We start from the raw sequence: 15076 nt of genomic DNA on the forward strand, positions 1-15076 counted from the left end.
TCTAAACAATCATTGTATGCTCTTTCAACTTCAATGTCCAAACACACAGAAGCAAGCCTGAGTATTCAATAGCTACTTTTAAAATAAAGACATTCAAAAGAAAAGGTCAGGAAGACACTCCATGAAGATGTCATAAGTGTTGAGATATAGAATAGAGGAGGTCATTACCAGATGGTGGGGCATTTCTGGAAACAGATTGGGGTCTTGGACATGAATGATAAGAATGATCTCATGCAAGGCTGGACAAAAAGCTCTGTGGCTAAGAGTGCTGGCTATTCTTGCAGAGGACTCAGATCTGGCTGCATCCCAACATCCACTTCAGGTGGATCAAAATAGTTTGTAACTCCAGCTTCTAGAAAGCTGACATACTCTCCGGCCTCCACAGCTACCCACCTGCACATACATAAATAAAAATAAATAAGTCTTGGGGCATGGCAAACAGCTCAGCAGTTAAGGGCAGTTGTGACACTTGCAGAGGACCTGAATGCCATGTGGTGACGTGCAAACGTCCATCACTGCAGTCCCACATGACCTGACACCCTCTTATGGAATCAGAAATGCACGTAGTGCACACTCACACCTGCAAGCAAAACTCTCCTTTGCACAAGCTGAATAAATCTTTTAAAAATTTAAATACACAAAACTATAACAAATAATGACCTCATGAGTGTGCACAATAAACACTAAAACTTGATCTTTACACTGAACTGTATGCACTTACCTTGTTGTATCTTCTCTTTTTACCGCTCTCTCAGAATTCGTGCTTCTTTTCTACACTGAATTCCACATGAGAAACATTAGCCCAGAATTTGAAATTAGACCAAATTATGAGTTTGGCAAACATGACACTAACAATAACTTATTTAAAAAAATAAGTTTCTAGTTTCCTGGCCTCTGACGTAAACTCGCTCTCAGGTAAACACACACACATAAACATTAGAGGCTAGGATCTGTATCTGAAAAGGGAAACACGCGAGAGAGATGAAGGTAGCACATACCTGATACGCGTGGAAGGGGACTGACTGCTCAGGATGGGCAAATGCAGATGGAGTTAGGGAGTAAGGGGACAGGGGAGAGGAACTGGTGGGGACCATCCAAACTAAGCATGTACGAAAAGGCAGTAAGAAACTTGCTTACTTTCTATGTTAATTAACCATAAAGAAAAATATCAAGCTTACATTTGTGTCTACAGGCAAAACTAGCCTTGGAGCAGAATCAGTATCTTCTCGCCCCTACAAGGAACCCAGTTGCTAGTGTAGCCAATCAACTTGCATGGCTCAGTATCGTTGCTTACTTCACAGAAAGCCTACCAAATGCAAGACCACCTTAACCAAAGCCTCAGGTACGCCATGCAACAGTGAAAAACTAAAACATCTTAAGGCTACAGAGAAAAAATACTCATTTTGACAAGGGATTTAAAACAATCATTTAAATGTATCTGAAATCATACTGGCTAGATGATGTTTACCAAAGGACTAGGCTAACGTGGACTGAGTGTTGAGGGAAAGCTGAGGCTTCTTGGCAGCCAGCAGACTCAAGACACATTTTCTTCAATATGCTTTGGACTTTATTCCCCCCATAAGCTTTCAAATTTCAATCACTACCCCACTGAGTCTGGGGAGAAATTGATAAAGCAAATAATACAGGAGACAATCACAAGCGAATTGGATTTGAGCACAATTGAGATGAAGTGCAGTGTTTAAAAATAGAACCGTTTTAGAAATGAGCTTAAGGGTCTCTCTCTCTCTCTCTCTCTCTCTCTCTCTCTCTCTCTCTCCAGCTTAAATGTTTGGGACAAAAAAAATAGAGAGAAGATTTCCCTAGAAGGGCAGGTAGATGAGAGAAGTGGAAAGGGAAAGGTTACACACTGACTTAGCTAAATGTTTACTTTATTCCTCCAAGCTTTTTCTTTTTTCTTTTTTTCTTTTCTTTTTTTTTTTTTTTTTTTTTTGACATTTCTTTAAACTACCTGAGAGACATTCTAAGGAGAAATTGTTCAAATAAAATGATGTCGCCTGTAATCACAGGTGAATTGAATTTTTCCTCATGGGCTATGGTGCGTGAAAGCCTTTTTAAGAGTAGGGTATGTGTGTGTGTGTGTGTGTGTGTGTGTGTGTGTGTGTGTGTGTGTGTAAATCACTGAAGTTTTAAAGAAGAAAAAACAGAATTACAAATTTACAGTCTTAAAGTGAAAAGGGGAATTTAGAGAATATCTAAGATATTTCTCAAATTGGGCTGTACCCTCAGGGTCTTCAGCCAAATATGGAAATACTTCCTTTCCAACTTGGACTCCACTAAATCAGACAGTGTCCCTGAGTCTGAGATTCTGGAAGTCATAGTTTAAAAGCTCGAGACAGGTGTTTGAACCTGTATGTTTAATGCATCATTCATGGTGTACCAAAGAAAAAGAAAACCAAGTCCCTGACAGGAGGATTCACAGAGATGTTAACTGACAATACAATGAAGAGAATCCACTGTTCCTGGATTCTGTCACACTGCACTTCTCAGCTATGTCAAAGAGAGAGGAAGAAAAGAATGGACATGACCCTAGAGTAATTAGGATTTAAGGACTCCTCCGTAAAGCACAGACATCATCACGGGATATGATGTGTAGCCCTTGATCAGTGATTGCTAGGACCAGGTAAGAAGTGTCCAGCCATCCTGCAGGCTGGGACTAAAGCTCTCATACCGACACCACCCTCATAGACACAACAGTGCTACAGGCTACTTAGGCATGCTGAGAGCAAAAGAGAATGGGAGAAATAGTCTCCCCTAGGGAAGAGCACACCAACGGCTTATCCAATACTAAATGGTCAGCCCCCCCAAACATATGTATAAGTAACATTATACAGACTGAGCAGGTTATATTTCATAACACACACACACACACACACACACACACACACACACACACACATATGCACCTATACATATATGTGTGTATGAGTGTGCATGTATATGTGTGTATATGTATATATTCATGTAATAACGATTAATGAGAAGAGAGGCCATGAATTTGAAAAGAGATCAAGATGGGGTATATGGGAGGATTTGGAAGGAGGGAAGGGAAGGAGGGAAATGATGTAATATTATAATCTCAACAATAAAATAAATGACTAGCAAAAAAACAACAAGAAACTGTGGTGCTGTCTCTCAGACTCTGGTCTTCACAGGACTCACTCACTGGAGTTTTGAAGAGTGATTTCTCTAGAGACAGTCCACAGTCCTGAAATGAACTCGGGCAGACAGTATGAGAACACATGAGCAAGGACTCATCCAGAAGGCACTGGTGGGCTCAGACAGAAAAAAAAAATAAAGCTAATTCCTGTAAATATCTAGAGAAGAAGCTAAGCCAACGTTTCCTGTAAGCAGCTCTTTCTAATTCAGGAAGCTACTCATGCCAGGAACAGATTCTCAAAATTCAGACTGACCTTAAAATTCATCAGATTCCACCTTTTGCCAAAGCAGTAACCTTGCCCACAACACCCACGTGAAATGGGAGACACAGGCAACTCCAGGAGCTAACTCCCTCTAGGTAACCGATTTTAGTATCTGCCGTCTCCTTTTTCATTGCACAAAACGGAATTCGGCTGGTAACATATAAACAAGATTCATCTCTGCTGTTTATAATATTTTAAAGTTCCTTCCAGGATCCTTAGATTTCCTTTCTTTTTATCTTTCTTCATTCCACAATTCCCTCCTTCCTTCCTCCTTTCTTCCTTCCTACTTCCTTCTTTCCTCCTTCTTTCTTCCTTCCTTCCTCCTTCCTTCTTCCTTCTTTCCTCTTTCCTTCTTCCTTCTTTCCTCTTTCCTCCTTCCTTCTTCCTTCCTTCCTTCCTTCCTTCTTCCTTCTTTCCTTTCTCTTCCAATTCTATCTCCCCCTCCTTCCCTTCCCTTCTTTCCTCCATTCTTCTTCTCTTCTTTATTTAAAATTAAGTTAATTTCCTACACAACATAGTAACTCCTAAATTCCTTTCAGAAAGCTATGAAATCACCTTCTCCCCGACCCCTCCCAAACCCATAGAAGCATTCTGTTCAATGCCATGGTTTGGTCGCCAGCATGTCTCTCTGCTGCATGCATTGCTAGAATTTCATTCATCCTATCTTGGTTGAATGTGGGGTCCTCTCAACCCCTGAACTGTTATGTCCTGGAGAGTAGACACTGTGAAGCTCTCTCCCTATATCTGTAATCCCAGGAGGATGTGTGCCGCAAACCAGATATTTAGATATGTTTGGCAATTAAATTACCCCTCATCCTACTCCCAATATGCTTCTTCCTTGGGATGAAAAGCTGAGATTCTTTGGGCTACTAGGCTTCTTGACAGAACTCTGTTTTGTTCAACCTTTTACCACACTATTTCAGATTGTTTTGAAGTCAGGAACTCTGGAAGATCTTTTGTAAGTCTCCATATTGCCCTCTTTGGACATAATAGAGTTTTAAAGTCTCTTTAGTGCTACTTGTATGTACATGGATGTAGGACCATCTACTAAAGCATGAATATCCCATCAGGGGACACATCCCTGAAGAAGACTTGCCATCCTTACCGTATCAACCATCAATTGCCAACATCAGTGAGGAATGAGATTTCACAGACTCCTCCCTGTCCATGCTGGGATGTTTGCAGGCTTGATCTCCTGCAGCCTTTATGCATGCAGTCACAGCCACTGTGAGGTCACATGTTCAAGGACACTGTTATGACCAGAAAGTTACATTTCACTGCAGATGTCTGTCACCTCTGACTCTTAAAATCTTTCTGCCTCCTGTTCCACAGTGATCTCTGAGTCTTGAGAGGAAGTGTAATACTCAACGTGATACTCAAAAGAGACTGAGAAAGCACATAGAGTTGGGGCAGAGAAGTGGCAGGGGCTATAGGGAAGAAATTGAAGGGGAGAGAATGAGGTGCGGGTTTAATCAAAATATATACATGTATGAAATTCACAGTAAAAAATCAGTGCCACCCCTAATGGAGTTTTGAGTCACAGTAAGAATTGTTTCCCTTGAGCTATGTAGCTTGAAATACATTTGACTTTTCAAAGAACTATGTTGTGTCTTTGGTTCAGGCTGATTTTGTAATCATTTAAATCTGAGAGTGATTTTCTTATAACTACTTGTACCCATGTTTCCCTAATCTTGAAAACAATGACTAGATTATCTCAACTACCAACCTAAGCACTTAATATAGCAGAATTATTAAAGGTTCAAGTTCAAATCCTGGCTGGCTGAGTTATTAGCTGGAAAACCCAAGAACATTGCATCTCTTTCTACAAACTTCAGTCTTTTGATCCACAGACAGTCATAATTACAGCACATAATTTATAGATTTTTCTGAACATAATAAACTATGAGTAATATATAGAAGCATTTCCTTATGTTCTTGAGAGATATTAGATGCTAAATAAATGCTTGTACTTGTTATATGTCTGAGCCTATTATTTTAGCTTGGCAAGAATATTTGAGTTTTATCTGTGAACTAGCTTATTAAATTGACCCTCCTAAATTTGTACCAAATGAAAATGCAATTAGTCTCCCTCCAGTGTTCCTAGACATGGCATTGATTGAGGAGATAGGAGAAAGATAGGGGCTCTGACACAACTCATCTTAGACATATCGATTCACACTTTCTTAAAAATGCATTCGTTCAATGGCTTATATGAAGGAATCCATAACATGTGCCACAAAGCCTCGGGTTCTTCTTCCCCGTAAGTTTATTTTCAGTGGGCCAACTGCTGTGCAGAGGGCCAAGATGCAGGTTTGTTTTGCCACCAGACATATATACTATATCCTGTATTGATGCCAGAGGGCAATATTAGCTGTCTTCCCACCCATAGAAGGGCTCTTTAAATGTTCAGACCGAGGGAACTGCCTGCTGCTCTGCAGCATGCAGATCAGGCTCTAGGCAGGTTGGTGTTCACTGCGGTGCCCTTTGAGGACCACATCTTTTACCCTATTTCCATAGCATCGCACGCTAGTCTCTAAATAATTTCAGCATGACCTCTGGTTTTTGAAGACCTTGTGAGCAGCATGAGGGCAGATGCTGCCTTTCCCACCACTGCCGCCTTCATTTTGTGCCCACTGAAAGCTGGAGTCGTGATGATAGAGGCTTCTTGGAGCCTTGCGAGAACCAACCACACACACTGTCCCTGGAGGCATTCTAAAGACTGTGGCTGCCCCCGTTTCTCTGAAGTCCATCCACCCAGAATATGAGTGAAAGATCCAAAACATGTAATTCTTATACGTGCTCCGAAAATCTAAATTGCTGCTCTTTGGTCATATTCTAAAGGTTCTTGCCCAGAGACACTTTCCTGTGAATATGTAATGAACATTCAAACCTAATCTACTTCACACACACACACACACACACACACACACACACACACACACAAACACAAACACACACACACACAGCACACACACAGAGTGTATAAGGCATTACTGGAATTCCCTTTTTGGCAAATAAACCATAGACCTGCTTGTGGACCTCATACCCTGCTTTAGCAATGTCTTTCCAAAGTTTACCACATGTCCTGGAAATGTAACTCAGTGCTTTGCATGTGTGCAAGCCTGTGGGATGGATACCCACTCCATCCCCAAGTACTAAAAGAAACAAACATGGGTGACAAAAAATAAAAGGGATGCTTTCCACATCCTTTCATATACCTATTTCTATAGCCCAAGACTCCCAGGATGCATTATGGAAGTCATAAAACACATATTGACTTATTTGTTCTGTATCTAGTCACGTATAAAGCTCTTTGCTGACTTCAGTTTAAAACTACTAAATAAATAAGGGTTGTCCTTGTCTTTTTTTTTTCACTAAAGAGTGTGTGCTCACACCTGAATTAGTTTGCACAATTATAGCGAGCATTCAAGAACTATGTATTACAGATCATAAGTGCTGCAGACCTTCCGAGAGAGACATGGCAGGGTGTCTGAGGAGCGACCAGGGAAGATTTTGTGGAATAGGTGACCCTTCACATCACTCTACAAAGACAGACAAGACTGTGTGTAGGAAAAGTGACTTTTCTCGCATTTTCCCAATCATTAAACTATGCGACTGTTGGGCTCATGTCCTGTGGCTTCTGTTTAATTCAAAGCCTAACGTTAATCGCAGACGCTGGCGTGCCTACAAAGAACTGTCTCTTCTGTCCCAGGAGCATCCCAGGGTGTGCAGCCTGGCAGAGGTCAGCGGGGAGAGAGGGTGAGGATTGATTAATTCTGTCAGCCAGTTTTATGAAAAGCGTCTTTCCCAAAATGTAGACATGATTCTACATACTAAGAAAGAGTCTTTTGAAGACAGAATTGTAGTTTTCATTTTTTTGTCGAAGTTTGGTGATTCTTAGCTCTGCTTAAAACATTTAACAAAAAGGGAAAAAAAAAAGGAAAAGTAGTTAAGCACATGTTAAAGTTATTCCTCAAGTGATAGAACCTGGGATTCCAGAACTGAAAGGAGAAAATAAGTTAGAAATTCAATTGCATTGGTTTACTTTAAAAACATCAATCTTTTTCCTTTTCTTTTTCTTTTTTTTTTTTTTAATTTGCTCAAGCTACTGTGTCTTCTGGACACCAAATAAAGTAAAAGTAGTCAGAATGGGAAAAAATAATTAATATTACAATGATGTTTATAGGCAACAACAATTATGAGCTGAGGTAGGAGTAACCCAAAGTTTTCTAGTCATCAAATATTGGTTGAAGCTGGTCTCATGCCATGTACCAATCATTACATTTCTATACACATGAGATATGGAAGAAAGGCAGAAACTGTTAGGGCAGAGTTTAGATTTTTGAAGGCTTGGTGTTCAGAAACCAGTCCTTACACAAGCACGATCCCGGGAAAACAAACTAACGAGATGCAGCTCTACCTAAAAAATGGTTTCTCTGAGGCATGGGGCATCTGAAGGGAACAGGGTATAGCTGTACAGTAGGGAACATGAGGATTTTAAAATCAGGCCCATCATCACAACTTGACTTGACCAAGAAAAGTGTATGTAAGGTGTCCAAGCTCATTCACTATAGAACTGTACAGTGGGATTGTACAGGAAACCCAGCATGCATTTCAGTTCCTAAAACGATGCATCTGTCAGTGGCCCAGTGCCCACATTTAGATGTGACACTCAGATCCAGAGACCAATGGAAGTCACCAAGCCTTCACAGTTGCCCAAAGGCAAAGACTATGTCCCTATCTGTGCCAGCATTTTGACATAGGTGATGTCCATGGAGAGGACCTTTGTGAGGAGTCTAGAAAGCCCCCAGCCCCCACAATTGCTGTATTTAGGAAAACCTAGTATAGGTCTTCAATACTCTATGCTAGTCAAGCAGAAGAAGCCTCAGTTTTACAATGTCACCAGCTTTATTTATCCTTTAACAAATGCAAACAATGCAAAGACAATGAAACCAAATGTTGTTGATTTTTCTTAGAATGACATAAGAGTAGCAACTATCAATAATAATAAAAAAGACAGAGGATTCTAATTTCATTTTTTAGCTTTCCCTTGGAGACAATAACTGCCTTTCTTCCTTATATTGTTGATATTATAATTACTCCAATTTATTACTACTTCAACACCCCAAACAAATGAAAGGCAAATATAGGGTGCAAAATTAAGATGTAGACTGTTGAAAAGTTCTGAAGTGAAACATGTATGTGGGAATTATGTTGGGGAGTGCATTCATGAGTGTTAATGCAGGGGAAGCTTCCCTGAAGGGGACTTCCTGGCTGAGCATAGCAGTTCCCACACTAGACAACGCATAAATGAACATCATCTCCCAAATGCATGAGAAGATCAAATATGCCTGTTTATTGGTTAATGCACATGAGTGCAGTGCCCAAAGAGGCCAGAAGAGGGCATCATATCCCTGGGAGCTGAAGTTGCAGGAAGTTTTAAGATAACTTGCTGTGGATGTTAGGAGCTGAACTCACATCCCAGGAAGTACTCATAACTATCTCTTTAGCCCTGACAATAGGATTTTTGATTGACATAGAAATCTTGATTTGGGTGTCCAGAGAGATGTCTCAGCAGGCAAAGGCACTTGCCACCAAGCTTAAGGACCTGAGTGCCATGCCTGGGATCTGCATGGTATAATGAGAGAACCAACCCCTGCAAATCTGTCCTCCAACTCCACATCCATGCCTTGCCATATCTCCAAAATTGTGCACATACACTCAATAAATGTAATAAAGAAAATTGACTTAGGTGAAGCCATCAGATACTATAGAAGTAACTGTATGTGTGTGTGTGTATATATATATATTAGCTTGAAAAATAATGATATAATCCCAGAAGAATGATAACAAAGGGAAAAAGGCTCTGTCCTTTCATCCATTCATATTGACAAATATGCAATAAAATAGAGGGTGTGTTATGTTAGAGAAAGCAGTGGAGCAGGGTGGTAGAAGACAGCAGCTAAAACTTTATGGAACCAGATCCCTTTCACTTCAAAAAATACACTATTGAATATGCATTAGCCATTAATATGCATCTTTATGGTCCCTTCATTTATTTTGTCCTTGATCCATATGCATACTAAAATGCTCACACATTATTCAAGAAATAGTCCATTGTGGACTAAAATCAATAGGTTGACATAACTGCCTTTCCAAATCTGTAACTTAGCTGTGATTAGGAAACAGCCAAAGGCTATGACCTATGCCAGACTGAGCCAAGTTAAATGAACCAGGAGAGGTGATTCCTTGTATATCCAAAGTCCTAGGGGGACCAAGAGATGAGTCATCAGCCAATGTCTTGTTACCATAGAGTTCTTTGAGGCAGAAGAGAACCGAAAGCCCTCCCTCTGGCTTGGTATTTGTCATGATTAATAAGGCACCAGCTAGACTGTGTCCTCCAGAGTAGGTCTTAGGGATCTGGCACAGCAGGGGATCAATAAATATTTGTTGACTGATGAACAGAATTAAAACAAATGAACAAAAAAGTGACACTGAGTCTCTTTCTTGAATTTAACAACCCGGAAAGGGAAGAACATAGAGCAATATATTACTTATCTAAAGGTAGAAACTTAAAGCAATATCCAATTTTCTTCATTAATAAGTGAAAGTATAGATATCCACAGAAAATTTTAACTATCCCTGCCCACCCTAGCACCCAAGATCTCACTTTATATTAATGTAATGACATTATACCACTTTAGGAAATATTGTCAATGGTATCAACCAGCAAATTTTCTATTATATTTTTATGACATAGTCTTGCTCTCTGAGTACAAATGCTACAACTATTAGAATTTAGAATAAAGTTGGATTAAGTTTTGACAGAGACAGACCTACACAATGTTTTCTAAAAGTTTGTCTAAGGAAATGCTGCCACATACATATCTCATCTGAGTGGCAAAGAAAACAGAAAAGATAGTTTACTTTAAGGACTTTACCCTACCATTACACCTTACCCTACCATTTTACATAAAATAATATCTAGAACTTCCCTGTCCAGCCCATCAACTGGCTCTTGTCCATAATCATTAAAGCATGTAGCTCTGAACTCATCCATGGCTCCAATAAGCACAATGGAGATTAAAATCTTTCATAAACAAGATTATATTGTCATTGCTAACAAACAACAGCAATATGAAAATAGTGGACATTTTAAATAGAAGTATTAAGAGAAAGGGCAGCCTATACCAAGGGTCCATCTAAGAATGAGTCAAAGAAAACAAAAAACACACACAAAAACTGGGAAGCCTTAGAGCAAATTGTTTCTAGAATACTTCAAGTAGAGTTGAGTTAGCAGAGTTTTTGATCCAACCTAATTCACCAAAATGGTATAGCTGCCAAAGAAATTTTCTTAGAAAAATTAACAAGATTACTTTCCAGATCTATGGGGGTGGTAGACCAGCTGTCTCACATACCAGTAATGAATTGAATTCTATACAGTAGACTGGGTGAAAAATGGCAGCCTGTCTTTAAGTGCTCATCTAAAACATGTAAGACTCTAGCAAATGTTCTAAGGAGCACAACTGAAAGCTGAGAGGACATTTAACTGGGGAAAGAAGATTGGGAGTTACTGGAAATCAAATTAAGGTATTCCACATTAATCTAGTAGAGGAAGAAATGGACATTTGCAATGCTCTAAAAGACCAAGCAGAATTCAGCTGTTAGATTTGTAGGATGTAAATTCTTAACTCCACAAAGGGGACATTTGTGATCATTATATAGACTTTGTCAACCCCTTCTGAAGATAGTCAAGTCAAACAAGGCTGAGTCAAGACCAAACATACATCCAAAGAGGGCATAGTATCAGTCAGACTTAATATGAAGGTTTCACCACTGCAGTAGTTATCCCATGCAATTCCACCAATATCTTACTTCTCATTGAAGGTCACAAAAAGGTCTGCATGTGCAACTTTGCATCCCTTGCTCTTCTCATTCTCTAAAACTGCGGCTCTTATCACAGGGTGCAATAGTATATTGCCTTCTTGTGCTTTCTTGTTCCCTTGAGAAATGTGTTCCAGTTTGGGTAATTACATTCTGCCAGACTAAATTATCCTCACAGTTTACATTGAGTAAGGCATTTTTCTTTAATATCTATCCTAAATTGTTGCCTAGTGTTTCTGTGTACCAGTAAACGTTATATCCATGCCACAGTAATAGTCAGATGCTTGGAAACAGCCCGCCCTAGTTAGAGGAGAACAAGGAAGGACTGAAACTAATTAAAACTTACTTCGATTATTCATATAGCTTCTGCATGTTTGGCCCTTTAGGCTGCTGTTTATGGAAAATGGCATCCTATAACCTGTTCTTCTTACTTTTCTGCTTCTTGCCCATCTGTTCAGCTTCCGTGCCTTCCGATGTCCTCTTAACTCAGAGGACATTCCAAAAATAGGCTTGCAAATAGTGAGGAGTGATAAAGTGAGGAGGCTGGGGTTATTCCTGTACCCCTTCATCACAGAGGTAAGTTTTAAACACCACTCTGCAAATTCTACCATGGCCAGAGCCACTCTAGTCAGAAGCTATATCCCTTTTATGTAGATTTTATTTTTGCTTGTCTGCCTCCTTATTAAGAGTATTTATTCGACTTCCATTGCTGACCTTGGCAGTTTATTGCAAATATTATTTCTCTTGTTTGCTCACTCTCTCACTTTCCCTCCCATGCACACAATCCCTTTCCTCTCCTGACCCCATTCTTTAATGGTCTCAGTGTCTCAAGACTACAGGCTTTGCTCCTACGCATCATTTTTCGCTCATGGTTTTGCATTCCATAACGGCACACTGGAACATGCAGAATATGTTTAGAGACTGCCAGGATCAGTGGAGGATCTGTACATGCTGGCTCTTCCAAGGGTAGACTACAGCTAAATAGTTCTCTGCTCTGAGATCCTAGAGCACAGGAACTGAATCTCATCCTCTGCTTCAAGGGTTAACATAAGCCTAAACTGTTGGAACTGATATAGAGGTGAATTCTATCAGTTAGAGCTGATCTTCAATATCCTAAAATGGTCCATCATTGGTATCTTTCCAGAGTCTGAGAGCTCTTTTCTCTGGTTTCCAAGCCTATCTTTCATATCTTTTTGAGATTTGGGTCTTTCCCCACTGCCATGTGTTACAATATCTAGATGCTCATGTGTTTAATCATGGATTCATTCTTCCATTTAGATGGAACTAGACTACAAACAGGATACAGAGAGATAAGCTACATTCAGAAAATGGAATCTAGAGAAGAATGTAAATAATAAGCAAATACACATAGCTCAATTTCTATGATGAAAAAATTCAGTGTGAGAAAAGAGAATGTAATAGAGGGAAAAATATAGTCATCATTTGGAAACACCAGGCATCTTTATGCCATCTTGTCTATTAAGTTAAGAAAGGTAGCAACAAACTCTGGTCTTCATTATTCCTCTCAGTTCATCCACAGTGGAATAGGACAAAGCAAAGGGCCATCAGGGTACAAGTCATGTGGTTGTGATTAATGCTTAGACCTTGCCATGAGCGTTATGCTGATCTTGGAAAAGACTCTTCCTCTAAAGACCGCAGATTCTATAGAAGTGTAAAGGATGGGATGACATAGACTTCCCTATGGTCCTTCAGTCTCTGACATTTCATCCTTCTTGAGGCAGATGCCTTTACTCACAGTGAACAGCAGGCATGTATGACTGTACTGCTATTTAGGGGTAAAGTTGCTTAATTGGGCAAAGAACACCACATACATTTTCCTTCAACTGAACTTTAGATAATTTTTGCTGTACAGTTTACTGTTTCCTCCATACAATTTCCTTATCTATTTTAAAACTGATTCACAAATGGTTGCAAGAATTTGGGGGCTTGACGCTGACTGTTTTGCAATTCAGACAAGTGATTAGAATACTCCTAGCACATACACTTAATCAAAACAAGCCCAATTAAGCTCACTACTCCACATTCCACCTCATTAGCTTTCTGTTCCTAAAATATAACAGATGTCATTGCTGCGGGCCCGGAGGTACAGACACATTTTTCAGCTAAGCATTTACAATGCAACCTAAGTTAGAGGAAGATTTAATTATTACTTTCATTGTCGTGGCTTCCTGTGGAAGCTCATTTTTCACTTAATAGCAATCTCTTTCTACCTAGTTGCCCACTGCCACCAAAATAATGTGTCTTTCTCCTAAAATAGTGAGTTCATAAAAAGTATCACTCCAGCCGTCTTCCTTCATCTGGCAAATTGATCTGGATCCTCTAAGACTCAGCCAACCTAGAATGTCTTGTTATGTGTATGAGAAAATGAAATGGACAGAATGCCTTAGTTTCCTCGCCTTTTTAGTGATATTTAAGCTTTGTTCTTGGATATTCAGGGAGGTTTGCTGTTTCCTCACTGTCCTCAGGACAATAGTGTATGATTACCCTTTGTATTAGTCAGGGTTCTGCAGAGTAGTAGAACTTACACACACACACACACACACACACACACACACACACACACACACACACACAGTTGCATAGTTGGGGAAGGGTTATTATAAAGGACTTACAGGCTGTGGTCCAACTAGTCCAATAATGGCTGCCTTTGAATGGGAGGTCCAAAAACCTAGTAGTTCTTTAGTTCACAAGGCTGGATAGCTCAGTTGGTCTTTAGTTTATGCCAGAATCCCTAAATAGGCTCTAATGCCAGTGAAGGAATGAATGTAATAGCAAAGGCAAGAGCAAGTAGGCAAAGATCAAAAGCTTCCTTCTTTCTATAGACTTCCAGCAGAAGGCATGGCCCAAATTAGAGATGTTTTCCCACCTCAAAGATCTGGATTAGAAATGAATCTTTCCACTTTGAATGATTTAATTAAGCAAAGATCCCTCACAAGTGTGCCTAGCCATTTTGGGGTTTTTGTTCATTCTAGATGCAGTCAGGTTGACAGGCAAGAATAACTATCAAGCCCTTACTTTGTCCCACCTTCTCTCCTTCTTTTGTGTTATCTTGATCTTGGTATCAACTTGTCTAAGCCTGGACTCTAATACCTCCTCTTCCTCCTTTCCCTCCTCCTCTTTCTTTGGGTTCTCAGATCTGATCCCAGACTGGCTCACATATGCCCCTTCTTTTCCTTAGAAGAAGAAGTGGAAATAGATGAAAAACACTGAAACCAAATTCAGGTATAAATAGCATGGAAACAGAAATTTTTGTAAAAGGAAACATTGACAACTGATCATCTAAGTTGAATGGCTAGCAACCATTGGTCCAAAATCCACATAGCTGTAAATCTGAATGTTTTACACCACTCACTGGGTCAAATAAGTTCTCTTCTCAATGTAATTATTCATGCACTAGGGCCTCGCATGCCTGTTGCCATTATTTATGTTCTTAATTGTCGGGAAATGCCATGTTTTTGAGTTCTAGAAAAATAGTAAATACTCTTACTTGTCATATATACATGTAAGCATTCACCTCTGCCTTCTCTCAAAAGCCTAGAGGGGAGAAACCAAGTCAGAAGAATCAAGGTAAATTTGACATTGTATCAGTTTTGGCAACGGTTTTGTTCAGATCTCTCCCGTTTGTTGCTAGTTTTGTATTTCTAGATAGAACATTCTCTAAAGATATTCCAAGCACTTTCCTTCTGAGACATTAGGGAACATGAAGGAATTCCAATGAAGGTACATGCCGC

Source organism: Onychomys torridus, chromosome 21 (assembly GCF_903995425.1).
Source record: "Onychomys torridus chromosome 21, mOncTor1.1, whole genome shotgun sequence".
NCBI lineage: Eukaryota > Metazoa > Chordata > Mammalia > Rodentia > Cricetidae > Onychomys > Onychomys torridus.